The 27,533-nt window shown below is 48.1% G+C and overlaps 1 protein-coding gene across 6 annotated transcripts in view; it reads right to left on the reverse strand.

The window, feature by feature from the left end:
* The window catches only part of SGMS1 (sphingomyelin synthase 1), an 85,034-nt gene that overhangs the window by 33,422 nt on the left and 24,079 nt on the right, over positions 1–27,533 (reverse strand). Inside the window, exon 1 of one of the 6 annotated variants that reach the window (XM_086752750.1) lies at positions 16,430–16,537. The exons of the other annotated variants lie outside the window; for them this stretch is intronic. The gene's annotated coding sequence lies outside the window, so the exon portion shown is untranslated. Of the gene's footprint in view, positions 1–16,429; positions 16,538–27,533 lie in introns of those variants that run through there. 6 annotated transcript variants of the gene reach the window in all.

A 27,533-nucleotide genomic window follows, 5' to 3' on the forward strand; every position in this document is an offset into this window, starting at 1 on the left:
CGAATCACTGCTTGCTACCAGCATCAAACCCTCTGCTTAGCGTTTGGCATCACAACATGCTGGACAACCCATGCCACTCCAAAATTGCTGCTCATTACCCTTCCAGCACTTCCAGCCCCAAAATGAGGGACCTAGTTCACAGCAAGCTCAGTGCGCGGTCCGTAACGCTGATCTCTCCTAAGACGCCGGGAATGCACCAAATCCTGTTGCTTATCATCCGTATCAAGCTTATTAATCCGTCCAGCTGTATTACAGCACCAAGCGCTGTTACAACTTACCTGCAAGGCTGTTAAGAACAGACAGTTGCTTCTGAAACTGAAAAACTGTCATTAAATTCACCTTAACGGGGTTCTGATGTACACCAAAAAGGTTAACTTCAAAAATCTATGAAGTATTTATTAAAATAACTTCCATGAACGCCCGGTGAAGCGTTTAAATGTATCAAGCACAAAGGGTGCTGCTGGAGCACTGATGCACTCATCAGCTCCAGTAATTAAGTTTCCACAGAGGAATGCTGTGTCATGCAACGTGTGACTCATGGAGCAATGTCCGGAGGAAAGCACGCTTCTCTTTTCCTACAAAACGCCGAATCAAGTCACCTGAACAAAAACCTTTCCTCCAGCAAAGGAGCTCATTTCAGCATCGCTTGCTTAAGCGTGCGTGCAAGAGCCAAAGTGTATTTTAAGCCCCTGGCAAAGAGGATGATCCCGCAACCTGCTAGTAAACCAGGCAACTGGCAACTCGGCTGAAAACATTGCCTGCTCCTCCTCCAGACGCGAATTAAGAACTACGTTGTGTTGTTGCACTTGAACACGTGTTTGTATTTTGACCTCGCATCGGTTTTGCAACCTCCCGATGCTTTGCTGGCTGGCCTGTTCCCGGGCAGCTCCCAGTTCACGCCCCTTCTGCGTCTGACCCCGTGCACGGTCACGGGACTCCACCACGTTGCGAGAGCTCTGAGGGATCACGCACACACACACGTGCATCCTCGCATGGGAGAAACACCAGTGCGACCCCCACGCATCCCGGAGGTCTGCTGGGACACGGCACCTTCTGCTGCCAACAAGGCGAGCCTCCACGCCACTCCTGTTGTCCAAGCCACACAAGCAGCTTAAATCTCTGGAGTTCTCGTCTAACTGGCGTCATCTTCACAAACAGATAAACTCAGTCATCTTCCTCATCACATGTGCTTCCCTGGGCGGCTGGGTGTGTACGTCCTTCTCTGTTCCTGGGTAAACGCCATGGCTGTCCTTTCGATCACCGGAGAAACACATGGATTTTCTCAGGGGCGGCTCTGCCATCAGAAGCTGTGCTCGCTCAGTGCAGTCGAACACCCAGCACCTCTCCAGAGGCGAGAGTAGAGAAAAACAAGGTGGCACACGGAGTTACTGCACTTCACTTTCACACAGGAGACGAGCAATCACACACCCAGTTCAACGTGCTTAATACCACTGCGGTCATGTTTTAACTGGGAAGAGTGAGGCTTTCCATAAAAACCAGAAACAAGACACCCTTTTCAAACTCACCGTCTCAACTAGACGGACATTTTTCACACGTGACTGCACCCCACTTCCAGCTACCACGCTCCCAGCTCGTGAAGTGCCACTCCTGGTCTCTTAGCCACTTATTTTTTCCTCCAAGACATCTCACTACCCAGGCGTGTCAAAATCCTCCAGCAAAAGAAGTCACCACCTAAGAACCTCGATTTGGTTGTATTTCTTCCAAACCCAAAATTTCAACCCAAAGAACTTTGTTTGCAGGCAGGCAACAAATTGTTACCTCACCAAATACCGTAATGGGACACAGACTGGTAGCACCATTGATTTTTCCATCGAAGAGTTAATGCTTTGTTATTTGCCCACATTTTGCTACAACGCTGCTGGTTTTGTCTACCAGTAGTTCAGCACATACCTGGTGCTCTGGCTTGTTTAAAGCCTTTGAGAGAGCAACTTTGCCCTACCCAGAAACACGGCTTGTCATGATGGATGCCAGCCGCTGCTGTCATCCAAGGAGCAACCAAGAACCTTTCAGGAAAATACCTTTGCTTGTTTTAAGTAGGGCTGGCTGGATACAGCAAGTCACTAATTTATTATGCACGAACAGAGCCAAAACGTCCATACTTAGGCTTATGCAGAGCACCGCAAGGCAAATGCTTTTCCTTTCAGAAAAAAAAATCTCTATGCCAAGGAGGGGCAGAGACATGAGACCTGGCTACTTCCTCTCATTTCCTCTGCTCCTCAGCAGCAGCGCTGCACCCTTCTGCAAACACCAACTTCACCTCTGCTGATGCTATCTCTTGCTCTTCTTATTAACCACAAAGATCTAAAAGCAGCCAACAGTTTGCAGTGCAAGCAAAATTAGCATCTTAGGGGAAAAAAAACAAACAAACAAACAAACCCAGAGCCCCCCAAAATACCCCAAACCCAACAAAGCAAGAGTTAAAACATGGTCATGTTTCCTGGTAGAGGTCAACAACAGGGCTCCAGGGTGCGAAGGGGGCTTTTTCCTGTTAGCGATAAACAGCCTCCACATCCTGAGCAGTTGTTTGCACGCAGCAAGAGTCCCACAGAGCACAAACCCAAGAGAAATCCCACTCCTTAAGCCACAATGTATTTTTGCAGCACCTCAGCAGGATCGTTAATTATCCCGCACACACGACGTGCGCCTGTTGCTCGTGCAAGGAGTATCTTCTCTCATTCCCAGGTCGCAAACCCACAACAATGTACACCCCGCTCTAAAGACGAAACACAAGCCAGTTATCGATTAATCACTGCCTCCGGCTCCCTGTTTTTCCTACGTAACTGAAAGTAAATATTTATAGGTTAAACGGCGCTGACTCAGTCATACCCACCTATCCAGTGACTTACTCATTACTAAGCATGATGTGAATTAATACTGCAAGTTAGGGCTTCAAATATCCACTTCCTGCGTCCCAAGGGCAAAGGGAACAACACAACCGGAGCGATAAGGGGCTATTTGTGAGGGCCGCAGGGTGCTGTATTCCCCGTATCCCGTGTCGCCGCAGCCAGCGTTATCACCGCTTCACACACGGGCGAGCCGTGCGATTCTGTCATCGCATCCCTCAGCCTCCTCTTGCAACTTCCTCCGCGCAGCGAGTAACACCAGTTTACCTGGGTTCAAAGGGCGACCAGATGAATTCAGAGCAGTGAAGGAGAAAAAACAGCGCTTGGGAAGCCTGAGCTATTCCTCACGAAAAGCTGGAAGGGCTTACTGGGGAAATGGCTTTGTATGTCCCTTTACGGTCTTCCCCAAAAAGGGGGACATACAGCAATGCCACCACGGGCCCGGGCTGGGTTTGGTGTAACTCAAAATCTAACTGTCCTTACATCTCCACCAATGACCAAAGTGCGATAAAAACCTTCCCAGTTCCTGTTTTCAGGCTTGGTGTTTATAACCCGGACCTGCCCAATGCGTACGAGGCACAAGGAAGGGTGAAGACCGAAGCGCTCGGTGCTCAGTCGGGCTTTGAGCTCCTGGCCTGGGAGGCCCGGCCGTCCCACGAGGCAGAGCGCGGCACGCTTCCTGTGGGAAGCGTCGCTTGTGCCGCAGAAGCCGAGGGTACGATCACAGGATGCAAAACATGGTAAAGTACAGACATAGGAAATATTGCAGATTCTGTTACATCAAAAATTATGAAAAACCAGCACGACCTTCTTCTTCAATCTGCTGGTTTAAAGATGGGACTTTTGATTTATTGATTGGTTTTCCCTTTGGTGCAGACACTTACAGACGGGGTGGCCATTTCCTCCAGTCCAACTTATTCCTATGGGAAGCCCAAGCACCCGTCCCGTGTAAGTGTTAAAAATGACAGCCTGGTCCTCCCAGCAGGCCCATTAAAACTCTGCTTCCTAGCACACACATCCCCCCAGGAATTCAGCATTGACTGAAACCCCATTCACTCTATTTCTGACATGCACCTTTTCCTACAAGCACCTCAGTCTGTGTCTGTGACTACAACGCCGAGCAGTAAGTTGAACAGGGACCTGAAGGAACTCCATGCTGCCGCCACCGAAGCCACATCTCAGCAGCTTGGACCACAAAAGGCACTGCACACCCCAGGCAGAGGCTGAAGCCTGTGCATTCCGGCACATTTTGAGCGCTGCTTCAGTGCAGCATTCATCCACATCGGATGAGGCTCGATGTGCATCCACTTCCAAATTTCTGAGGGAGTCACGTGCTTTAGAAGGATGAAGTAGATTTGATCTGTAAGTAGGCAGCAGATCTCATTTCAACTCGCCTCCTATTGATACGGTTAATTTTAACAAATAAGGATATGTCCACAGCCTACTAGAGACCCTACTAGTTCTCTCAATAATTGAAGAGTATATTTACACTGTCAGCATGCTACACCGTAGCGTCCACAGAACAGCAATTGCTAAATCAAGCCATGGCCAAATACCTTTCCCCTGGCACTCCTCAAATATATTTCAGCTGGTATTTACCGTGTTCACACTTGCATTTCTGTTCTTGAGACTAGTCGCAGCGGGAAGACAACACACATCTCTCCAAAGCCCACACAGGAGGCCACTGCGCCGTTCTGAGCTCAGTACTGACCCTACAAGTCCCCGTACGACCAAAATAGACGAGGGGAATCCTTCTGCTTGACACTCCCACTCTCAGCTAGTCCTGGCAGACTATCCAAAGCCAGAAATAACTGGAGCTGTTCCTGCGTGAGCTGGGTGGGGTGGGTGTATCCAACTGCGGACACCACCATCCTTCCCGTGCTCTCAGGAACTGGAGCCAAAGGAAATGTCCGTTTCTGTTTAAAGCTCACTCTTAACAATTCCCCAAAGGACGACGTTACTGGACATTGTTGTGCTGCGCACTACGATTTCCTAGAGTAAGAAGAGATCAGTTTCTTCCCCATCCACACCACGAGGACTAACCCAGAACAGTATTTCCGCAGACCTTCTGCTGATTATTAAAACGGTATTTCACAAAAATCACCGTCAGAGGTTTCACCCCTGCAATTACCGTTCACAAAAATGCAATTCTGCAAGGAGTTTAAAATACCCGAGAGTACAAAAGGGTGAAGGCCAACACTTGAGCTCCCTGAAGAGGGGGACGTGCCCCGTTCGTTTATGCAGCACTGTGAGATTCGCTGGGTGACTGGCATTTCTGCAAAAACGCAGTGCTCAAAAACGCTCAGCTTCACACCACGCCTTTACAAACCTCAAGCCTTAAGCGTTGCTTTCTGCGTCTCCCACACCTCACAAGCAGCAGAAAGTAGCAAATGCAGCTTCAGACCTCAGAAAACCCGCACTTAAACCAAAAGTAACCGGCCTCATTTTGCAAACTACCCTGCCAGTGCGATACAGACTACTCAGTCTGCACCTTTTTAGCGTTTCCATCCAAATTTATTATTTCAGGTTTAGACTGAGCACAATAAAAATGTGTCTCGGAAAGTGTTTTAGAAGTCAGAGCTGTGAATTGTTTAGAAAGCCAAAGAAGGGGAGGACAAGCAGCCCCTGAGCACCGACGCTGTGCGTGCAGCAGCTGATGGGAAAGTCTTGCTGGGTTATTTAAGAACCCTGCTCCTCAGACCTGAAGGCTTTCATCAGCTCGTTTCACAGGTCCTTTCTAAAATACTGCCCTTGTATACCGTACCTCTGCTCCCCAGTACAACCCCACAAATACAAGTCCGCGATTTTGTGGGGGTGTTTGTTGCTGGATTAGTTAAAAAAAGGTTGTTTACCTTCAGAGGCTCCCCATCCTTCCCAAGAGATAATCTTCTCTCGCTCTTCTCGCCACGAGGAGAAGAACGGAACGCTTTAACGCTTTATCTTGCACGTTCGGTTTTGGCTTGGCTCAGATGGAGAGTTTTCTGCCAAAGCAAACACTTGGGCAACGTCACAGGGTATATATAGACACACACCAGAGGAGAAAAAAAAAAAAATACAGCCCTTCTGTAGATACTCAGTTACATCAGGAAAGACATAAATAGGGGAGAACGAGACAGAAATAAAGTCTTTATTTTTCTAAAGCTACATGCACAGCGTTGACTCAGACACCAAGGGCAGGGTGAATGATCCAAGATAAATATTGCATCCATCCAGTACCAAGGAGTTTCTCCCATATTCCTGGCTTTTGCCAGAAGATGTGCCGCTTCTGCTCGGGAAAGACTGTCACCCTGGGAGTTCACAGACATTTCTGCACGTCCAGCTGAACGTCAGGAAAGCCACCTTACCCACACACCCGATACCCTGCACCCATAGGGCTACAGTCTCGGCAATCACGGAGACCTGGTGGGATAAATCCCACAACCGCACAAGCATCTGGATGCACACAGGCTTTTTAGGAACAACAGGACAGGTGCTCCTGGGGGACTTTCACCACCTTGCTTTCTGCTGCAGGGAGACCACAGCATGGCAGAAGCAGTTGAGGAGGTTTCTGGAACGCAGGGATGACAACGACATTCTCCTACCACAGGTGGTCAGTGAGCCAACAAGGAGAGGGGCTCTGCTGGACCTCATACTTACAAACAAGACAGAACTGGTCAGGGATGCGAAGGCAGCCCTGGCTGCCGTGACCATGAGATGGTTGGAGTTCAGGACCCTGAGAGGAGGGAGCTGGGCAAAAAGCTGTATCACAGCCCTGGACTTCAAGAGAGCAGACTTCAGCACCTTCAGGGATGTGCTTGAAAAATCCTGTGGGATTGAAGAGAAGAAGGGTCCAGGTCCACCCCAACAAGAGTAATCAAGCCGAGGTGGAAGGAGGCCTACACGGAGGAGCAAGGCGCTTCTCACCAAACCCAAGCGCAGACAAGAGCGGCAGCAGGGGCCAGCGACCCAGGAGGAATCCAGGAACACTGTCTGATCACGCAGGGATGGAGTTAAGAGAGCCAGAGCCCATCCGGAGTTGAATCTGGCAAGGGATGTGAAGGGCAACTGTTAAGACCAACCTTCAGGAATCACAGGCCCCTGCAACCACAAGGAAATTCAGAGCAAGGAAAACTTACTTCAGTGGTAAGTCCTCTCCATGGGACTGGACAGGATGGACTCACCAGTGCTGAGAGAGCTGGCTGATGTCATTGTGAGGCCACACTCAATTATCTTTGAATAGTCATGACAACTGGGAGAGGTTCCTGATGACTGGAGGAAAGCAAATGTCACCGCTGCCTTCAGGAAGGGCAAGGAAACAGATCTGGAGAACTACAGGGCAGTCAGCTTCACTTTGTCCCTGGGAAAGAGCAGCTAATTCTGGAAACCATTTCCAGTCACATGAAGGACAAGACGGTGATCAGGAGCAGTCAGCATGGATTTATGAAGGAGAAAAAATCATGCTTCACCAGTCTGATCTCCTCCTTTGATGAAACAGCTGGCTTGGAGGAGGAGGGAAGTGCCGAGGATGTTGTCTTGACTTCAGTAGGACTTTCAATGCCATCTCTTATCCTCAGACGAGCTGGCAAAGTATGGAGTAGGCAAGTGGGCAGGGAGGTAGACTGAAGCTCAGAGAGTGTCATCACTGCCACAAAGTCCAGTCAGACCCACGGGATGGTCAGAGAACCTATACAGTTTCACCTCTTCATTAATGACCTGGATGCTGTGCAGAGTGTACCCTCAGCAAGTTTGCTGATGACATAAAACTAGAAGGAGTGGTCAATACACCAGACGGTCACACTGACACTTGGATGAACTTTGACAGGCTGGAGCAAAGGGCAGACAGGAACATCATGTTGTTCAAATAAAGGAAAGCCAAAGTTCTTCACCTGAGGAAGAGTTACCTCAAACACCAGTACAGGCTGGGGGCCCATGGGCTGGAAAACAGCTTTGCAAAGGAGGACCTGTGGTTCTGGATGACAACAAGCTATCATGAGCCAGCAACACACCTTCACAGCAACGGTGGCCACCAGCATCCTGGGCCGCATTAGGAGGAGCGTTGCCAGTAGGTCAAGGGAGGTGACCTCTGCTCTGCACTGGTGAGACCACGCCTGGAGTGCTGGGTCCAGTTCTGGGCTCCTCAGTGCAAGAGAGACATGGACATACTGGAGAGGGGGAAAGGGCCACTAAGATGACTAAGGGACTGGAGCATCTCTTCCATGAGGAAAGGCTGGGAGAGCTGGGACTATTCAACTGGGAGATTTCCTAAATCTGACAGTCTCCGTCTCCTTCAAGTTTTGCCCTTTCACCCTTTTGATGAACGCTTTGAAAAACCTCTCAGCTCCACAAATGCTCTGTATCACCTCTACAAACCAGAGGATGATTCTCTTCTTTTACAACAAAGCAAGAAGAGTCAGATGTGGATACCCTCCAGGTTTACTAGCTAAAATCTTCATTCACTTGGCAGATATCTACTTCTTGCTGGTGTAAGAGAACAGAAGTCCTAAAGATTGATTTTAAGGCCAAGAGATAAATTAAAGTTGTAATTTCTTTACATCTCCATCATTGCCTCTTCCCACAGCTGGAGGTGGTCTGGCCAAAGAGGCCAGTGGGGGTCATCAGTAATGGAGAGAAGTACAAAACTGACCCTATCTACTAAGATTTCACCCTAAAATGAAGTTCAGGAACATGGAAGTCTCTGCAGGAAATTCAGGTTTCAGTAAAAAAAGCTCAAGATAAAACATGTTTCTACCCAACCGTTAGCGCATTTGTCGTGCCTGGTTCTCAGTTTAGCACACCTCCTCCTCCTTCTCCTCTCTCTGCAAATAAAGCGAGCACACTGGGGGCTAAGCAGGGAGGGCAGCATAGCTGAGATCCCACCAAGACAGCTGCCACGTCTGTGGCCAAAGCGCTTGTGGCCTCTTCCCCCAGCAACAACAACAGACAACACTACAATTTTAAACTTATCTGTGCACGCGTTGGCTCTCAGGAGTGGAAAGGCCATCAGCAACGCTGGCTCCTTGCCGGGGGTATTTTTCAGCGTTAGCCTTGGGTCATCAAGTCCAGACTCACAGAGCCTCAAGCTGCGAAGGACTTCTCGGGGTTGGCTAGCCTGGCCTCTGCTTCGAGCTTGAACTTGAAAATGAGACCAGCATCTCAAAACATCAAAGCAACCCAACCTAGTGAGGCTAAGGAGCTAGGTTTCTTTACACCAGCAGCACTCATAGTACACGAGAAACCTCATTTACACGGTGCGTTTCTCTGGGGCAGCATGAGCCACTGAATCCAAACCGATACAGCAGGACCAGCTAACGCAGAAATAACTACAGAATCCTCTCTGGACTTGCAAAGGGAAAGAGAGGCTGCTAATTACAGCCTAACTCTTCTCCTCACTGCCATAAAAGCATTAGCAACTCTGTCTTTATAACGTGCGTCGGCACTGGCACTTCATTAAATTGGGGATTGGGGTTCTCACGACAGGAGCGGCAGCACCCCCAAACCTCATCTTCCCTGTAAAAGAGGGAAGATGGGTCGCTGTCCATAACCAAACCGCTCTCTGTTACTCCCAGTCAGTTAATCTGCCCCTTAACCTCACCAGTAGCGGCCAGCACCCCTAGGAAGCCACCCAGTTTCGGCTGCAGGCAGCGGGGAGAAGCCTCAGGGAGGGACTGCTGTTTCTGTGTCACGCTGCCAGAAGCTGCTTTAATGACCAGAAGCATATTTGTATGCCCAAAGGCTGGTTACACCGAGCTCTACATCTGTGTTTCACCTTCTTGATATACTCTTGGCACTCTATTTAGGCAAAAAGTTGCTCCGGTTACTCCTAAGGAGCACCGTGCAGCAAGTTTCAGGGATAATTCCCAATTGAAGCAGACACTTGGGTCCAGCCAGAAAGGTTTTGTCCACACTAACCTGCTTGCAAAGCCAGTTGCCCTCCACAGCAATAGAGCAGCTCGGCTGCACGAGGCAGATTGGAGCCACGAGACACCAGACTGCATCTGGCACGCAGATGCAGAAGCTGCTCTGCAAAACTGCACTGACGTCCAGCACATCACTGATTTGTTAGATCCACCCATCGAAGCAGCTTGTGCTGTTGCCACTTGCAGAATAACGAACATTTTGCTGAAGTCTCAGGGGTATTGCAAGTACTGGAGAAAAAAACCCCACAAAAATATAAAGCACACACACAGAGAGGTATATCAGCCAAGAGTGAGCCAGGATCCATCCTGCTCCAAAGCAGCAGGTACATGATACCTTGGCTCCAGCTGAGACAGCTACAACCTATCCCTTGACATGTGTGGGTGGACGAGAAGCTCACCATGAGCCGGCAATGTGCGCTCACAGCCCAGAAGGCCAACCCCATCCTGGGCTGCATCAAGAGGAGCGTGGGCAGCAGGTCGAGGAGATGATTCTGCCCCTCTGCTCTGCTCTGGTGAGACCCCACCTGGAGCACTGCGTCCAGCTCTGGAGCCCCCAACATCAGAAGGACAGGGAGCTGTTGGAGAGGGTCCAGAGGAGGCCATGAAGATTACGAGAGGGCTGGAGCAGCTCTGCTGTGAGGCCAGACTGAGAGAACTGGGGCTGTTCAGCCTGGAGAAGAGGAGACTCTGGGGAGAGCTGAGAGCGGCCTCCAAGTGCCCAAAGTGGGCTGCAGGAAAGGTGGGGAGAGACTCTTCAGCAGGTCCTGGTGTGACAGGATGAGGGGTGATGGTTTCAAACTGAAAGTCTGGATAGAAGGAGGACAACTTTACACTGAGGGTGGTAGAACACTGGCACAGAGAGGTGGTGGATGCCCCATCCCTGGAAACATTCCAGGCCAGGTTGGCCGGGGCTGTGAGCAACCTGATGTGGTTGGAGATGTCCCTGCTCCTGGCAGGGGGGTTGGACTGGGTGGGCTCTAAAGGTCCCTTCCCACCCAAACCGTTCTGTGCTTCTATGTATTTTCTGAGCGGTCCCAAATCAGAAAAGCATGAACTCAGGCCTGGGGAACATCATTACAACAACAGTGAGTGCCTGAATGATGAACAACATGAAACCAACACGGCACAGTCAGCTGTTTCATTACTGACTCACCCAACAGGAACCTTGTTGTAGTTTTGGATCTCTCATCTAGCGACAAAAATAACTGTGGTACTTCCTTAAATACACCGGGCAACAGTATGGCGTGACTAAGGTGGGCACAGTAGCTTTTTCTCCTGGGTAAGAAAGGCTACAAGACTTTTTGTGATCAATGATATTACAAACTGGAGACGATTTCAGCCAAAAAGCCCCACTTTATTCAGGAATTGCTTGCAATACCAAGATGTTCACCATAAGCCTCTGTAAGTCACTGCACTGCTCAGTTGCTGCTGCTGCTAAGGGCATGCCTGTTTGTTAATTTAACAGAAGACCGTACTTGCTACACCACTAAGTAAAGGAAAATCCAACTTTCCAGAGCCATCATGCATCTTTAAAATAAAACGGTAAAAACCAGCAAAAATAAAACAAGATCCACTGCGCTCCCCGGTGCCACGCTGAGGAGCTCTGCGTACTTAGTTTGTCTCCAGCATTCAAAAATGGACCAGGCTTTCCAGGGCTCTCAGTGCCTACTGAAAGCTGACTGCAGAAAATTCTCTGGTAAATGTTTATTAGCAGTTGCCATTCTAATTTTAACCTCTGGACATTTTTAGGGCCAATAAAAAAAAAAAAAAAATAAAAAAAAAAAAAGACCCAAACCCAAGAGACTAATCCATGTAGAGATTCTTTCCTGCCTGTGCTATTTCAAAAGTCATTCTGAGATTCAGGGAATTTTTTTATTTTGTTTTTTAAATCTTTGTTTAACTTCTTGTACTGGAAGCATTAAATTACACCGCAACGTGGACGGTGCAAGAAAGCAGGCCTCTTAGGAAGGAAGGAGACACACATTCGCATGGGAAATAACAGTTCCCAGCACAAATACTTCACCAGCACTATAATCCATAGTGGGGAGTAGAAATCCCTACTGTTTTTGCTTTTTAAAGGCTGCGGGACTCTAGGAACACAGGAGTGCCCCATGCCAGGACACTCTGTAGAAACTTTTATAAGTATCTCCAGGCTCATATGGGCTCCACCAGTCCCTGCAGAGCAGTTTCATCCATCTAAACTCTCCAGAAGTGGTCACAAAACTCCTTCTCAAGCCTTAATTGCATCTTCATGCACCAAAACCAGATACACTATTACGGTTCAACAACAAATTATTCTGCCCAAGCCCACTCCTTCCACTTCTACCAGCAGAACAGACCACAAAACCCTAACAGAGGCAACTGGTCAAGGCCTGCCCTGTGCAGACCAGACTGTCCTGCAGGACAGACTCTTTGTTTGGGTGGTATCACCTGCAGATGCTCATCGCAGTGGCACACGAGGTCACGCCATGGACGAGAACTAATCCAAGATCTCCAGGCAGAACCGCAGATGCACATCTACTGGACAGCAGATGCGTTCTTCTTTTATTTTCCTTTCCATAAACGTAGTTCCTCAGGTGCAACCCAGACAGCCCAGGGGTATGTTTTGGACAGTTACGAGGCCAATAGGAAAAAAAAAAAAAAACAAACCACATTGGCCAGTCCCTGGGGCAAGCAGCTGCCTGCAAGGATACGCGTCGCTTGTTGGTAGTACCGTGCTGTTGTCAAAAGGCTTTCCCCCGTAATTCTGGCCATGTCAGCACATACCTTTATTCCTAGGCCAACCATGCCCAAAAAAAATCCCAAAAACAAAACAAAAAAAAACCCAAACAAAGCAGTGAGAAGCAGTATTCCTGGATGTCACAACCCTGGCCGTACTAGAGCTTACAGCCTTCCTTTCTTCCAAATTCTGAGCAGGCCAAGTAACACGTCCTTAATTTCGCTTCCCTCTGCACCTTACAAGCTCACTACAGGCTGAACGATGCCTTTCTTTACCTTCTCTAGTCAACAGACTCTTCAACTTGAGCCAAATATGCCACCTGTTACGCTAGCTGCTACTCATTTTGTCCTACCTGCTACGTGACCAGGCGTTTCCTTGTAAAATAAAAGCCAAATTCCCCCCTGGCAAGTCTGCAGGGTGCGTGTGAAGGCAAAGCGACGGCAGACGGTGCCTTTCCCCTCGACCTACAGCTTAGAAAACAGACTGTTCTCAGGGAAATCATCCCTGCCCATCCCAGCCCAAAGAAGTCCTCTCCTCATGTCACTGCTCCAGAAGGTGACTGGCACCACCTCCTCCCTGGCCTTTCACAGGGCACTGGGACAGGGCAAGAGGTACGGAAGATTACAGATCCTGACGGGATGGGATGTCTACACAGCCACTTTGTAGCTCGACTCAACTGCAGCGACAACGCAGACACACTTGGAGGCAAATCTACAGGACCGGACGATGTGGTACCCGGGACTCGGCCATCCCGAAACCCGAAGGCATGGCGCACTATTCCCAATTTCACAGCTGCGCCCAGCACCCACAGCAGAACTGCCATAGGAAATCGTCTTACGAGATGCTGATGCTGGGGCTGACAGAGCTGATCCCTCTGCTCCGGGGGTTTCCCTCCGACACCGTATTTTCTAAACAAGGGAAGAGACCACGGCCATTCCTCCCGGAGAGAGGATGTCAGCGCAGACTGAGCACAGCGCCTCGAGACCTCATTTCCTCTCTGTGCTGGCCTAAGACCTTGGCGTCCCTCAGTGTCAGAGCTGTAGGTTGGTTGCTGAGGACACTATTTGGTTTGTTTTGAGGGCTTCCTCTCTCCCTTGTTTTTTTTTAAATCATAAACCTACATACCCATAACTCAAAAAATAAAAAGCATCCAAAGACCTTCACAGCACAGAAAACAATGAAGCACATCACCACACAAAAGCACTTTCTCACATAGCAATTCAAAACCTCAACAGTACCAATGAGGTGCAATAATAAAACCCTCAAATGAGCCTACGTAGTTAGTTAAAAGTTACCTACACAACAAGCTACAGCTATTTGTAGGGGGAAAAAAGCGCCACCTGCTCACAACACTTCAGACCAGCTCCTCACTTCCATTTCAGAGCCCTGCGTTAATTCCATTTGCCACGTTTCACAGTGCTGCTCTCCCCAGCTCCGGCCCCCGCTTTCCTCAGGCGAGCAGGATCAGGTACCACAGGTCTGACACTCCGCAGGGCGCAGCAGTATTTTGTGTCAGGTAGTAGAGAGGAAGTAGTGATTGTTAACCCTTTCAGGACAGGCCAAGAGTCGGTAAGTTCAGCGCGTAAAAGCAGTCACAGGCTGGTAAGCGTGAGCAGCAAAAATACTGGAGGTGGAAGGCACAGAGGAGTCAGGCTTTCGCTGGGAAAAAGCAGCAGCTTGGCTTGCAAGGTAGCTGAGAGTTTTTAATCTTATTTATCTACATTAAACTATAATCCAATTATCTCATCTGCCTATTACATATTCCATGCTTACTTAAAATTATGAAGACCGCAAACGGCTGGTTAGAGAGCAGCCATCCTCTGACATTGAATCCTTGGCCACACAAATATTCCCATCTTCAGAGGACGTTAACTCACCTGCCTCTGCACAGTGGCACAGTTTTCTCTCCTCCAAGGCAGTTAGTTGTTTTAATAATCTTTAGTTGTGGACTTTAAACTCCTCACCTTTCTTTCCATGCTTGTTTTTGCTCCAAACAATCACGGGCTGCATACGCTTAATAGTATTTGCACGAGAGCAGCGTGCCACGTCATACCTGTACTACACTGCTCTTTATTTCTCCCAAACACGGCAAGCTCAGAGCTTTTTCCTTAGCACCATTCCTCCTCTCCTGCCGCCACGAAGGCCCGGCCTGTTTGGGAAGGGCTCCTGATCTCTCTCCGTTTCAACTGGCAAAATCAACACTACTATCCAAATGAGAGAACAAAAAACACACCAAAAAGCATATTGGCTATTTCTTAGTACGGACTGAACTAAAAACCTACCGCCAGCAGAGTCTACAAATCTTAGGATCACAGAATGCTTTGGATGGGAAGGGACCTTCAAAGCCCACCCAGCCCAACCCCCCTGCCAGGAGCAGGGACATCTCCAACCAGATCAGGTTGCTCAGAGCCCCGGCCAACCTGGCCTGGAATGTTTCCAGGGATGGGGCATCCACCACCTCTCTGGGCAACCTGGGACAGTGCTCCACCACCCTCAGGGTAAAAAAATTTTTGCTTATATCCAGTCTGAATCTGCCTCCCTCTATTTTGAAACCATCACCCTTCGTCCTGTCACAACAGGCCCTGCTGAAGAGTCTCTCCCCACCTTTCCTGCAGCCCCCTTTGGGCACTGGGAGGCTGCTCTGAGGTCTCCCCGGAGCCTCTTCTTCTCCAGGCTGAACAGCCCCAGCTCTCTCAGCCCGGCCTCTCAGCAGAACTGCTCCAGCCCTCTCGTAATCTTCATGGCCTCCTCTGGACCCTCTCCAACAGCTCCCCGTCCTTCTGATGTTGGGGGCTCCAGAGCTGGACGCAGTGCTGCAGGTGGGGTCTCACCAGAGCAGAGCAGAGGGGCAGAATCCCCTCCCTCGACCTGCTGCCCACGCTCCTCTTGATTCAGCCCAGGATGCCGTTGGCCTTCTGGGCTGCCAGCGCACATTGCCGGCTCATGGTGAGCTTCTCGTCCACCATCACTCCCAAGTCCTTCTCCTCAGGGCTGCTCTCCATCCATTCTCCGCCCAGCCTGGATTTGTGCCTGGGATTGCCACAACCCACATGCAGGACCTTGCACTTGGCCTGGTGGAACTTCATGAGGTTGGCACAGGCCCACCTCTCCAGCTTGTCCAGATCCCTCTGGATGGCATCCCTCCCCTCCGCCGTGTCGACCACAGCTTGGTGTCATTGGTGAACTTACCGAGGGTGACTATCCCACTGTCCATGCACTCTATCCCACTGTCCATGTCACCGACAAAGATGTTGAACAAGTCCCAATACTGACCCCTGAGGAACGCCACTCACCACCGGTCTCCACTTGGACATTGAGCCGTTGACCACAACTCTGAGTGCAGCCATCCAGCCAATGCCTTATCCACTAAATGGACCGTCCATCAAACCCATGTCTCTCCCATACGACATCCTTCTCTCTAAACTTGCACAGCATCTTTAATTTTACCTTTTTTGCTAGAAGTCTTTTGCAAATGCTGGAGCTTGCTCAGGAGATACGCTCACAGACATGCTCAAGTGCACTCTCAAAATAATATTGTTCTCGCACACACAGTCACCCTCAGAGCACTTCTTTATATCGGTAAGCCAAAGCTCCTGCAATCAGTAACTAAAAGACAGGCCAAGCACTTTTTCTGCCTAAGCAATTTGCGCTTAAATCACTATAGGCTATGCAGAAAATGCGGGGGAAAAAGTCAAGTATGACTTAATAAACTCTCCTGATTCCTGCTGTAAACAGGCCAGTTTTTTTCCTGCAATTCCAGACGACAGATTTTTTTTTTTTTCCCTACCACTCTCAGCTGCCACAAACAGCCTATTGTTTGGATTTAACCACGCAGCACTCCTGATGCAAGCACTCCGCTTGCGATAGCGTGCCGGACTGCGCGTAAGGAGAAATCCAACAGAAGGCAATTCAGTCCCGTCACAAGAAGAAGAGCGCTCTGTACCAAATACCTGTTTGGAGCCACCGGAGAGGCAGACCCTGCTCTGGCACAGCTGCATACACAGCCCGGCCCGCGCACACCAGACAAGTCTTGCAATGCTCCCAAATATCCAGGTGCCTGCACGGATGTTGTGTATCAGGTGACAGCTCAGCAGCCTGTTAAGAGCAAAACAGCATGCAGATCAACCGCCCCAAATCCAGGAAGCCAAAAATTGCTCAAACCTGTCTCTCTCTGCCTCTCTGCACAGAAATACCACGGTCGCATCCTCTCTCATTCAAAAACTGATTCGAAAAATGAGTTGGACACACCAAAATGAGTCATCACCCTGCACTCTACCTTAACTCCGAGAACCGCTCCGTCCCTCCGCTAAGGGAGCTCGCTCGTAGCTGTGGCAACGGCAAATGCAAATCCTGCCACGCTGCAAAACTCCACGGCGGTCTCCTCCAGCACACGGGAGCTACACGAGAGCTAAACCACGCTTTCTCCCCTGCCACGAGAATGAAGCAGCTATCTGAAAGCTGCTCCCTCCCCCAAAAGAGAAAAATCAGATCAGCAGGGCAAAGTTCAGCCAGCCTTACATTGCTTCAGCGGGATTTGTACTAGCTGTGCTTGAGGGCCCTTGGAAAAAGGGTCCAGAAGAGTTCAGAAACGCGCGCAAGAAGGGGTTCAAGGACCAAATCGTACCACTGCTGGTTTAATACAATAAAGGTAGCAGGGGACATTTAGGCATAGAAGAGAAAATGGGTTTAAGTGACACATTTTTAAAAAATAATCAGAATTCTCGAGAATATCAGCATATCTGAAAGCAAAACCAAGAGCTTTTCTTGGGAGGCATGTCAGATGTTTCTAATTAAGACACAGCCAGTAACTGCACAGAACAATCAGAGCTTAAAAATCAAACAGGGGAAGGGGGAAGGAAAAAAAAAAAACATCACCTAACAAGTTTCCAGCAGCAAAGCCCGTGTGAACTCTAAGACCTGAATTGCAAATTTAGCTGTGGTGAGAACTGCACCTCTGAGCCCAGCAGATGCTCGCAGGGTATCTTCTTGTGGTTTGCAAACACTCCTCAGACAAGAGTCAATATTCTGAATGGCAAGCAAAGAGTAAAAGCCCCAGCCGACGCTTCCTGCACGCTGAGATGGTAGGGTGGGGAGGTGCGGGCTTTCTGGGTTTGGTGGGGCTGTTTGCTTGTGTTTTGTTTGGTTTTTCGGGGGGCTACCATGTGGATACAGTTTTAGAGACTGAAAACACGGCAACATAACCCTCACCTATTTATGAGCAAAGCAAATCAAATCCCACAGGCAAGTTATTCTATCTGGTAGCAAAGCGAAGGAGCTAAAAACGAAGGAAAGGGAGAGTTACCATGGGATACCAAGATGCGTCACTTCTCTTGGCTCTCTTGGCGCCACGTGACGTGAGTGAAGAACTCAGCAGATGGGATTAAAAAAAAAAGTAAAAAGGTCTCTAGATTATAGCAAAGTTCAGGCTTTTAAATCCATTTTGCTAACTGCTTGTGGGTACGGAAATACAGGCAAACAATATTTATCTGTAAACCAAACTAGCTGCCTATAAAGCTGTTCCCACACGCTGCCGAGCGCCAAAATCCCCAGGGAAACGCGGTCCTTTCACAAGCCAGCCACACAAAGCACCTCTCTGTAGCAAAAAGCGACGTACAGTGTAAGAAACCTTCACCTTCCCAGCCACCCCCGGTGACTTCCAGGGTGCAAGCCCAGAGTTTCGGCTCTACCCAAACATTACATCACGTGAAAATCGAGCTGGCGGGGAATGCTGAAGGCCGTCTGTCTCCAGTGCAGCGCAGTAACCCGATCATTACTCTGGGCGCCGGCTGGCAAGCTGCCACTCCAGCCCTCCAGCTAGCTACAGATTGCAAAACTTTGGTAAAGCAACACAGGAAATTATCCAAGACAACTACTAGTATGCTCTTACACACCAACTTTTTATCACCTGCACCATTTGCTACTATGCACCTGTTTCGCATTAGCTCCCAAAAAATATCAAATAATTCCCAAGCCAAGAAATCCCACATGGAATCTGCTCCTCCAACTCCCTGCGCTAGCACGCGTCTGTATGGCATGGCACTGGAAAACAGCTGAGCATTATTACCTGCTTACAACATGAAGTTTCGCATTTCTGCAACGAGTTTAACACAGATGGTGTTACCCTACTCAAAGCGCTGCTTTAATACCCGCTCCCGAGCCAGGAGACGCTGGCTAGGTTTTATCCAGCCTCCTCCGAACCTCTAACCTTTCAGCAACACCCTGCAGCAGGGAACACCAGAGCGTGACTGCGCATCACCAAAATAAATACTTTCCCCTGTTTTAATTTGACACTATTTTTTTTGAACAAGGAGGGCCTGGGTACAGTCACTCCCTGCTCACACTTTGCAATACATTCCTCTTCCCACTTCCTCCGCTCACAACCATCTCTTCTCCACGGTGAAGAGTCAAGGTTTACTCCCCTCCTTTTACACAAGAGCTGCTCCGTGCCTTCGATTACCTCCATCAGCCTTTGCTGAACCTTTTTTTTTTTTTTTTGGAGATGGAGGACCAGCTGGCATTCAAGACACAAGGAATCATGGAGAAAGAGGGTGAGGTTTTTTGTTTGGTTTTTTTTGGTCTGTTTTGGGTTGGGTTTTTTTTTTCCTCTGCAGTAGCTTGTTGTTTCTCCACCTCTTCACTAATAACATTCACTCATTTCCTACTTTGACTTGACAGCTATTTTCAGTGTATGGATCTCCAAACTCAGAACAAACGCATCCCAGGAGCAGAACAAACTCCCCAAACTAATAATGTCTGTGCACCACACCAGCGCTGCACAAACAAACATCAGGTTTCCGAGACAGGAAAAGGCCTGAAAAGTGCAGTCATCTCTTCATCTCTCACAACGGCTGTTTCCGAAACTTCATTTCAACCAGAGCAGCAGAGCGAGGCATTAATCACATCCCTGCCTGTGCACGAGGAAGCCTTCCTCCATCCTCTCCATATAAAACAAGTAGAACATGCATTTTTTGGGGAAAAAAAAAAAAAAAAAAAATTGCTCACCTGCATTTATTATTTCCTGATGCGGACCAGCTAAATGACCTCTACTGAGGTGCACAAAAAAACCCTGCTTTTTTATTAGTAACCAATTGCTGCTTTATAGCTCCATTGACCTTGGATCACATACCAGATTCCTTACCTCACCAATGCTCAACACACTCCGGTTTCCTCTTGGAAATAGAGTAGCCAACGCTTTCTGTGCCATTAATAATCACCGCACACGAAGGGGCAGAACTGTATCCTGAAATCCCTGCTCGGTACACAGATTTTTTTCCCAGTTTGCAGCACCTCAGACTCCTCCCAATACAAGATGACAATACAGATTTGCTTTAATGTACATTTTCACTCCACCTCAAATTACCACAGAGAAGTAGATACTGGCTGAATAGAAGAATTTTCTAGCTAAAACTAAAGAATCAGTGCAGAAACATTTAAAAAAAAATTCTGAGGCAAGCATTTTACTGACAAACAATGGGACTACAAATACACAAAGAACTTCAGATTTATCATGTCTCTTGCAGGGAAGATGCATCTTGCACAAGCAAGAAGCAGCAGGATACAGACAAAAAGTTTGCTGTTTATGTAAGTTCACTTAAAGAAACAATCTTCTAAGTCTTTAGACTTAACCCCTTGCAAAGCTGTGGGGTGAAAAGAATGCTCTTCCTTGGGACAATCTGCCAGGTGCTCCTGCTGCACAGTTCTGGATGCTGGCTGGAATGGACAGGAAGGATGAAGTGATTTTGCTTGGGATAACTGGGCTTTCACTCGAGTGAGCACCTAGCACCCCACCTTGAGAAGAAAGGGAATCAACAAGTCCAGGAATAGACTTTCTTGGGTACTCCATTGGAATTTCAGGTTTCAAAAGAGTTCTTGCTTGTAAAATTCAAATTACATGAATGTGAAACAGCAGTCCTTCTCTGGAGGCCACTCCTCAGGCATTCAGGCTGTTGGATGCTCTGTTAGTTTTGGTTTTTTTTCTCCCAAAGAGCCACTCCTTTCTAGCCCATTTCTCCATCCAGTTTTCACACTGCACAAAGACACCCTCCTCCCCACCCAGTATGCCCTCCTGAACAGAGACACACGCCCACTGGCATGAGATTTTGACACGCAGATCTCCTTACAACAAGGTACCAGATCCTGCAATACCCGCGTGACCTCGTCCAAGCATTCACCAAACGAATCCGCATCCAGAAAGGTCTCAGCTGGTACCTAAGCTGTTCTCTTTCGGTGCAAGTGTTCATGCTGCCTCTTTCTGGACAGTAGGATTTCGGCTGTCAGCATCATCTTCCTCCAACGCCTGCTTCTCATCCAGGTCAAATCAAGCCAAACGAGGGTGAGGAACAAGAAACAGTATTAATAGAGTGCCAAGGTGGGTATCAAATGATGTGCAATGGTTCTCCAAAGTGACAGATAGAAAAGCCGTGGACGGTAGAGTGTTACGGTATCATCGCTCACCCTCCACTCCCCCGTGAAACTCTCCCTTACCCTGAACTCCTCCTGCGCGTGGCCAGCAGGTCGAGGGAGGTTATTCTCCCCCTCTACTCTGCCCTGGTGAGACCGCACCTGCAGCACTGTGTCCAGCTCTGGAGCCCCCAACACAAGAAGGACATGGACCAGTTGGAGAAGGTCCAGAGGAGGGCCACGAAGATGATCAGAGGGCTGGAGCAGCTCTCTTATGAGGCCAGGCTGAGAGAGTTGGGGCTGTTCAGCCTGGAGAAGAGGAGGCTCCGGGGAGACCTGATAGCGGCCTTCCAGTACCTCAAGGGGGCCTACAAGAAAGATGGGGAAAGGCTGTTTAGTAGGGCCTGTTGCAATAGGACGAGAGGTAATGGTTTTAAAATAGAGGGGGGTAGATTCAGATTAGAAATTAGGAAAAAATTTTTTACGATGCAAGTTATAGAACACTGGAACAGGTTGCCCAGAAAGGTGGTGGAGGCCCCATCCCTGGAAACGTTCAAGGCCAGGCTGGATGAAGCTCTGAGCAACCTGACCTAGTCAGGGATGTCCCTGCTCCTTGCAGGGGGGTTGGACTAGATGACCTTTGAAGGTCCCTTCCAACCCTAACCATTCTATGATTCTATGTGCGCTCTTTCTGTTCCAAGCTCAGCTCCGCTCACATTTTCACCTCAGCCTCTGGGCCTCCCTGCTGCTATTGCAGAGACTCAAGAAGATGACTGAAAATCCAGTGAAACTGTATCACAGTTGTTTTTCCCCTCCAGAGGAAGACAAGTTTGCAGAAAACTGACCGTTGTGCTAGAGAATGCAGAGAACAGCTGCCTGTCCTTACCTTAACCCTGACACATGCGGTGCATAACGTTACAGGAGCAACAACAGGCTGACAGCTCGGTCCCAGGCCAGCAGCGGCACCTCGCACCGTGCTTAGAGGGGCCATTTCTCACAAAACACCATTTTTAGGACAACCGTACACCGCACCAAGCTACACAGCACCCAAACTGTGCCGCACAGTGCTGCAGGTAGCACGTCATCATAAGACCAACACCAGAGCTCTTGAATCAACAAGTTGCGACAGCCGCCCAAATGATCTGCATTTGATTTCTGTGGAGGTTTAAGGCAACCGTAGAAATCATTAATTCAAGAGCAAGAGTTTTGATTTAAGTCTGCACCAGTAGTTTGCAATACTCACTGCGCAGGGGAAGGAGGCTCAGAATAAAGTTTCCTAATTAAGGCACAGCTTTACAGCAGAGAAATACAAATAACGACTATCTACTGTTGCCCCTTGACTTTTGGCTGGGCAATTCTGTGTGCAAACAGTGGTGCGCTTGAGTTGTGAAGCTGAGTACACAACACGTTTCCCCCTACACGCAGAAATCAGCTCACTTTCATACTGGCTGCTTCAGCTGTGCAAATAAGAGCTAAAATACTGCCTTCTATATATTCTGTAAAACTAAATCCTATGGAACATGGCCAAGTAACAGTCACAACATTTTTAAGCTCTTTATCCTGGTGGTATACTCCTTTATTTCATCATTTCAACATAGCATTCACTGTAGGTAACATTATTAAAATTTGATGAGGGAGCAGTCTATTCATTATAAAACCTCTCTCGTCAGAATGCTTTGGGAAAATCTTGAGGGAGGCAGGCACAAAAGGTGTATTTTAATGCATCACTTGCAATTCTGTGATTGCAACAGAGGTGATTAAGTACCTTAGGATAGTGCATGCAATTTACCTGCGCAGCTATTGCTCTAAAACCAGCGCAAGTCAATGCACTTAAAGAACCTGGAGCCTCAGTTCCATGGTGCTACCACCTTGCTAACAAATCTGAAACCTAACTGGTTTCAACATCACCTACCATCACTGGGAGGTGTTGCTTCAGAGCTAGCAGTGATTTAGGACAGAGCTGTCCTTCTGCTTCGACAGACCTGCCCACGTCATCGGTCCTTAGGGGTTACGAACCTCGGCTTTGCGCAAGCTGACATCCTCACAAAGCAGAACCAACCCTGCGCTGGCATTACTGGAGGATGATAAAAACCATTTAGAGAAATAGCAGCTACAACATAGCCACCTGCCTCATCTCCTTTGTAAATCGCTTTTAAACTGGCAGGTACAGCTATGATTAAGGAGCAGCTGGAGAGGAGAAAAGACATCCTCACAACTGCTGACAGGTAAGTTTATTTGAACTTCAGCACAAGCATTTGAAGATGAAAGAGCACAAAGAGGATGCTGAGAGACAACTGACAGCTTGAGGAATACACAGCAGTTTTCAAATACTTTCTGTGATGTAGGGTAATATTTATGATCACAGCGTTCACTGGAATTGGATCATGCATTTAGGAGCAAGTCTGCCAGATCAACTGTCTGGGAACTTTAAACAGGATCAGCAAAACCTGTAGAGCATTGCAAAACTGGAGTCAGTGCCTTTGCACTCTTGGTGTTCAGCTGCCTTCCCAGAGAAACTTCACAGAAGACTAAAACACAGGGGAGTAAAACCAAAACTAAACATCAAGAGGAAGAGCAAGTTGAGTGCTACAACTGATTTCAGGAAAGTCCACGTTGACTGCTGTGCCCAGACCTGTTGGCCTACCTCTGCCTGGTCTCCAGCGCTCCATTTGGCTTCTGCTGCTGGCTTCATTTAAAGGCTTCTCACGCAAGATTATTATTTTTGGAGCAGACAGAGTTTGACGAACCAGTCCTGTGGCAGGGCGGTTACGCTGTCAGACACAGACCATCCAAATCTTTGGCGGGGGGCAGACACATCAGGCTGAGGGCATCAGTTAATTTGGACTGGCGGCAGCATTCATGAAACAGTTGAAGCAACCTTGTATGCACAGTTAACATATCCTAATAATAAAAGCAGCATTTGTGCAAAGCGTGTGCCTTGCCTTTTCTGTAACTCGCCTTTCAAGATGCGCTGTACAACTCAGGGAGCTCCCGAGGCTGTATTTACACGAGCTTTCCAAGAAACTATTAGTAAAGCCTGGGGAATTTAGTGATGCGTCAATGTCTGGAGACAGCTGCAGTGAAGCTCCACAACGCAGAAAAGGGCAGGGAGGAACCTAAAGGTAGGAGCAAGCTCTAGACAAGATGATATTTAAGCCTGCCTAGATGTAGCCTGGACACACACATGATCCAAACAGCTGGGGCAGTCACAGAGGACTCTGGTGACAGAGCAGACATCCTCCAGTGGGACTACAAAATCCCTCAGCATTTTAATACCAAACATTCTACCCATCCCTTGCTACATACTCTCACCATGGAGCAAAATACATATAACATTTTGTCTACCTAAGTAGTACACGGAAATCTGTCAAAACAGTTGCTGACAGCCTTTCAACTATTCACTGGAAAAGGGGACAGCAGAGGAAGGGGGAGCACAGGCCAGGAAAAAAAAACCCTTTTTATTTTAATGCATCTTGAAAACAAATCTATGAGACCAGAGAAAAACATTTAACACATGAACTGAAACAAAGCATCTTATACAAAAATCCCAATAACTGTATAATCTGTGGAATAATAAAACTGCAAAACCATGGAGTAATTTTAAACAACTACGTCTGTCATTAAAATAATGAACAAACTTGTCAATATTATCCAATAAGAGCGAGCTATTTAATAGGGTCTAATTCAGCACGGGAACATAGCCTGCTGTGGATCCTAACGACCAACCCTGTGGGAAAACAACCGATTAATAACGCAGCTTCCCAAAAGGCACAAAACCCAGAACTATCACCACCAGAGCTCACGTCTCCTGGGTTGCAGGCTAAGAGGATGCCCAGGTTCATTAAACGCTTCAGCGCCGCTTGAATACAGATCTGCTGGATGCAAAGAAACCAGAGAGCAAAACAAGATCAGAGACCAGCAAGATCACAGAACAGTTTGGGTTGGAAGGGATCTTGAAGAACACCTCATTCCAACCCCCCTGCCAGGAGCAGGGACATCCCCAACCAGATCAGGTTGCTCACAGCCCCGGCCAACCTGGCCTGGAATGTTTCCAGGGATGGGGCACCCACCACCTCTCTGGGCAACCTGGGACAGTGCTCCACCACCCTCACAGTACAGAACTTTTCCCCCATGTCTAATCTAAACCTATCCTCCTCCAGTTTAAAGCCACTACCCCTTGTCCTATCACTACATGCCCTTGTCAAAAGTCCCTCTCTAGTCTTCTCATAGGCGTTCCCCTCATGAATCCAAATCAACAAGACATTTTGAACTATTTCCAGCATGACTTCGCACAAAACAACATTTGCACTTCAATGTAATAGTTGATGTTTTAACCGCTTGCGAAGATCTACAGGAACAGCCAGGCACAGCAGCCCTGAGCTTAATATCAGCTGCTCAGCCTTCAAAGGAAGAGAGAACAGTTGCAAAAGAGCAGTACTGCACTTCAAAGCAGTAACCGCCTTTCAGATAAAGGCTAAATGTATTCACGTTCACTCTTCAAGCACTTGAACCCATCATCGGTGTTTCAGTATTTGCTAGGTGCCCTGTCCCTTCCCCAGACGCCTCAGGTAGGTGATGATGTGACACCTGAAAGGAGTTGGGATGGCATCAGCCACCAAACCTCAACTGAAACCTCATGTACATGAGAGCCGAGTAGCAAAAATTAAGCCAAAGCAAAAAGGAGCACAAGCAAAGAGGATGCAAAGCAAGACAGAAATCTCATTTTCTCTTCGAACACATGCAGGAATTGGTGAGCACACCCTTACAGGAAATCCCATTACTTGAGCCCATAAGCTGTGAATCAACCTCAGAGTAAGTCAGAGCCAGCCTCAGGACAAAGGAACAGCCACTCGCTAATTCAGCTGACAAACAATTCCAGAGAAGGAAGATTCCCTCTTTGGATTAGGGATTAATCAGCAGCAGGCACTGCTTGTTCTCTTTAACTGCAGCCACTTCCTCCTAGCATGTCCCTTGCCTTTCCCAAGGAACAGGGGAGCAGCCACCTGTCTGAGGGCAAACGAATTGGGAAACACAAGCAAAACTATCAACAGCAACCCGCTTACCAAGACCCAGCCAAGCTATTAATAAGCAGGAATGGCGAGGAAAGCTTCCAGAGTCAAATCTGATCGATCCGAACAAACTAAGCGCAGGGAACATAGGATATCTGCTCCAAAACTCAATTAAACCTTCTGCTTTGGATACATGCCCAAGGTATTACACCATCACTTCTCTCCTTGGGCTCCTCTCTTGGCACACCACCACTCCATTAACACGGGAGGAGGCGGCAGCAGCGCATCAGGCGATAAACTGGACTCAGGCACTCCCAGGGGATTGCACGGTTCACTCCTCATCCTCCACAACCTGCAGACTTGCTTGTACCAAAACCACCCAGGCAGATCCTGCAGCGAGCCCAGAGGGACGCCTGCGATTTCCCAGAGAGCGAAGGTAACACCAGCAGCACGGTGGCCGGGTGCTTCTGCAAAAGGTGTTGCCTGTGGTGTGCAGAAGGTGAGTAAAGGCAGTGCTTACACCGCAGATCCCGGGCTCCAACCCGCACACGTCACCTCTTCGGTCATCATCAAGCTCACGCGTTCCTAGCAGTAAAGGCATCACCTTAAAAATCAATGTCACAATGAAGCCATGGCCTCCTGAGCATACATTGCTTTTAATGGAAATCATCTCCCATGCATCTGACATTCCACAGGGGGGTGGGTTTTTGCTGGTTTTTTTTGTTGTTATTGTTCTTTTTTTGTGGGTTTTTTTAAACAATTGCTCTAGCCAACTGTTGCCCATTTAATTGGGAAATCTGACGGCTAAAAATCTCAGTGCCTGTTTAACTACCAAGTAGTCCGCACTGGAATTTAATTTTAACCATTCCAAATCCTTGCTGTACTCACACACATTTTTTATTCCTGAACAAGCAATGTAGGCAAAAATATTTTTAAAAGATACCACATATGCTGAGGCTCTGTTCCCATGGAGTTAAATTTGGTAGGTATAAGCATGCCTGGCAGTAACAAGCTTAAACAAAAATCATTAAGAGATACAGAAACAGAGTTCCAGCCATAAACCACTGCTTTACACTGTCTGCTTCAAACAGTCACCGTCACACTGTCGCAATTAAACAGCAATCTGCACTTGCTTTGCTCGCCGAGGCCAGAGAGCTACCACGGTCAGAACCCTTAGGTACAATAAAAAAGTAATGCAGGGTCTCTCCTTCAAAGCCACTGAAGTTTAAATCGCAAAGAGAATTCAACAAGCAGCTACACTAGGCACATACATGGCCAAGCTGGAGGATGATTATATGTATATAAAAAAGGCTTCCTGGATTACTTTAATTCTCAAATTCTGCAAAGCTAACAATTGAGGAAAGGGATGCTTTCCCTTTGTTTGAAAAAAACAAAAAAAAAAAACAACAAAAAAACAACAAAAAAAAAATCACACTCACACCAAGAAGAAAAAACAATACAAAACAAAAACCACACCAAAAACCAACACAACAAACACTGAAGAGACCACAGGATGTTGATATTCCACTGTATTACATCCCTAGATTTCAGCAATGAGTCACCCATGTTCTTTGTGACCGCATGAGTTTGGAACGTACGTTGCCTTCTACTGAGACAAATACACAAAAAATACAGAGGTCCCAGA

The sequence above is a fragment of the Chlamydotis macqueenii genome, chromosome 7, assembly GCF_036417535.1.
Source record: "Chlamydotis macqueenii isolate bChlMac1 chromosome 7, bChlMac1.mat, whole genome shotgun sequence".
NCBI classification, from domain to species: domain Eukaryota; kingdom Metazoa; phylum Chordata; class Aves; order Otidiformes; family Otididae; genus Chlamydotis; species Chlamydotis macqueenii.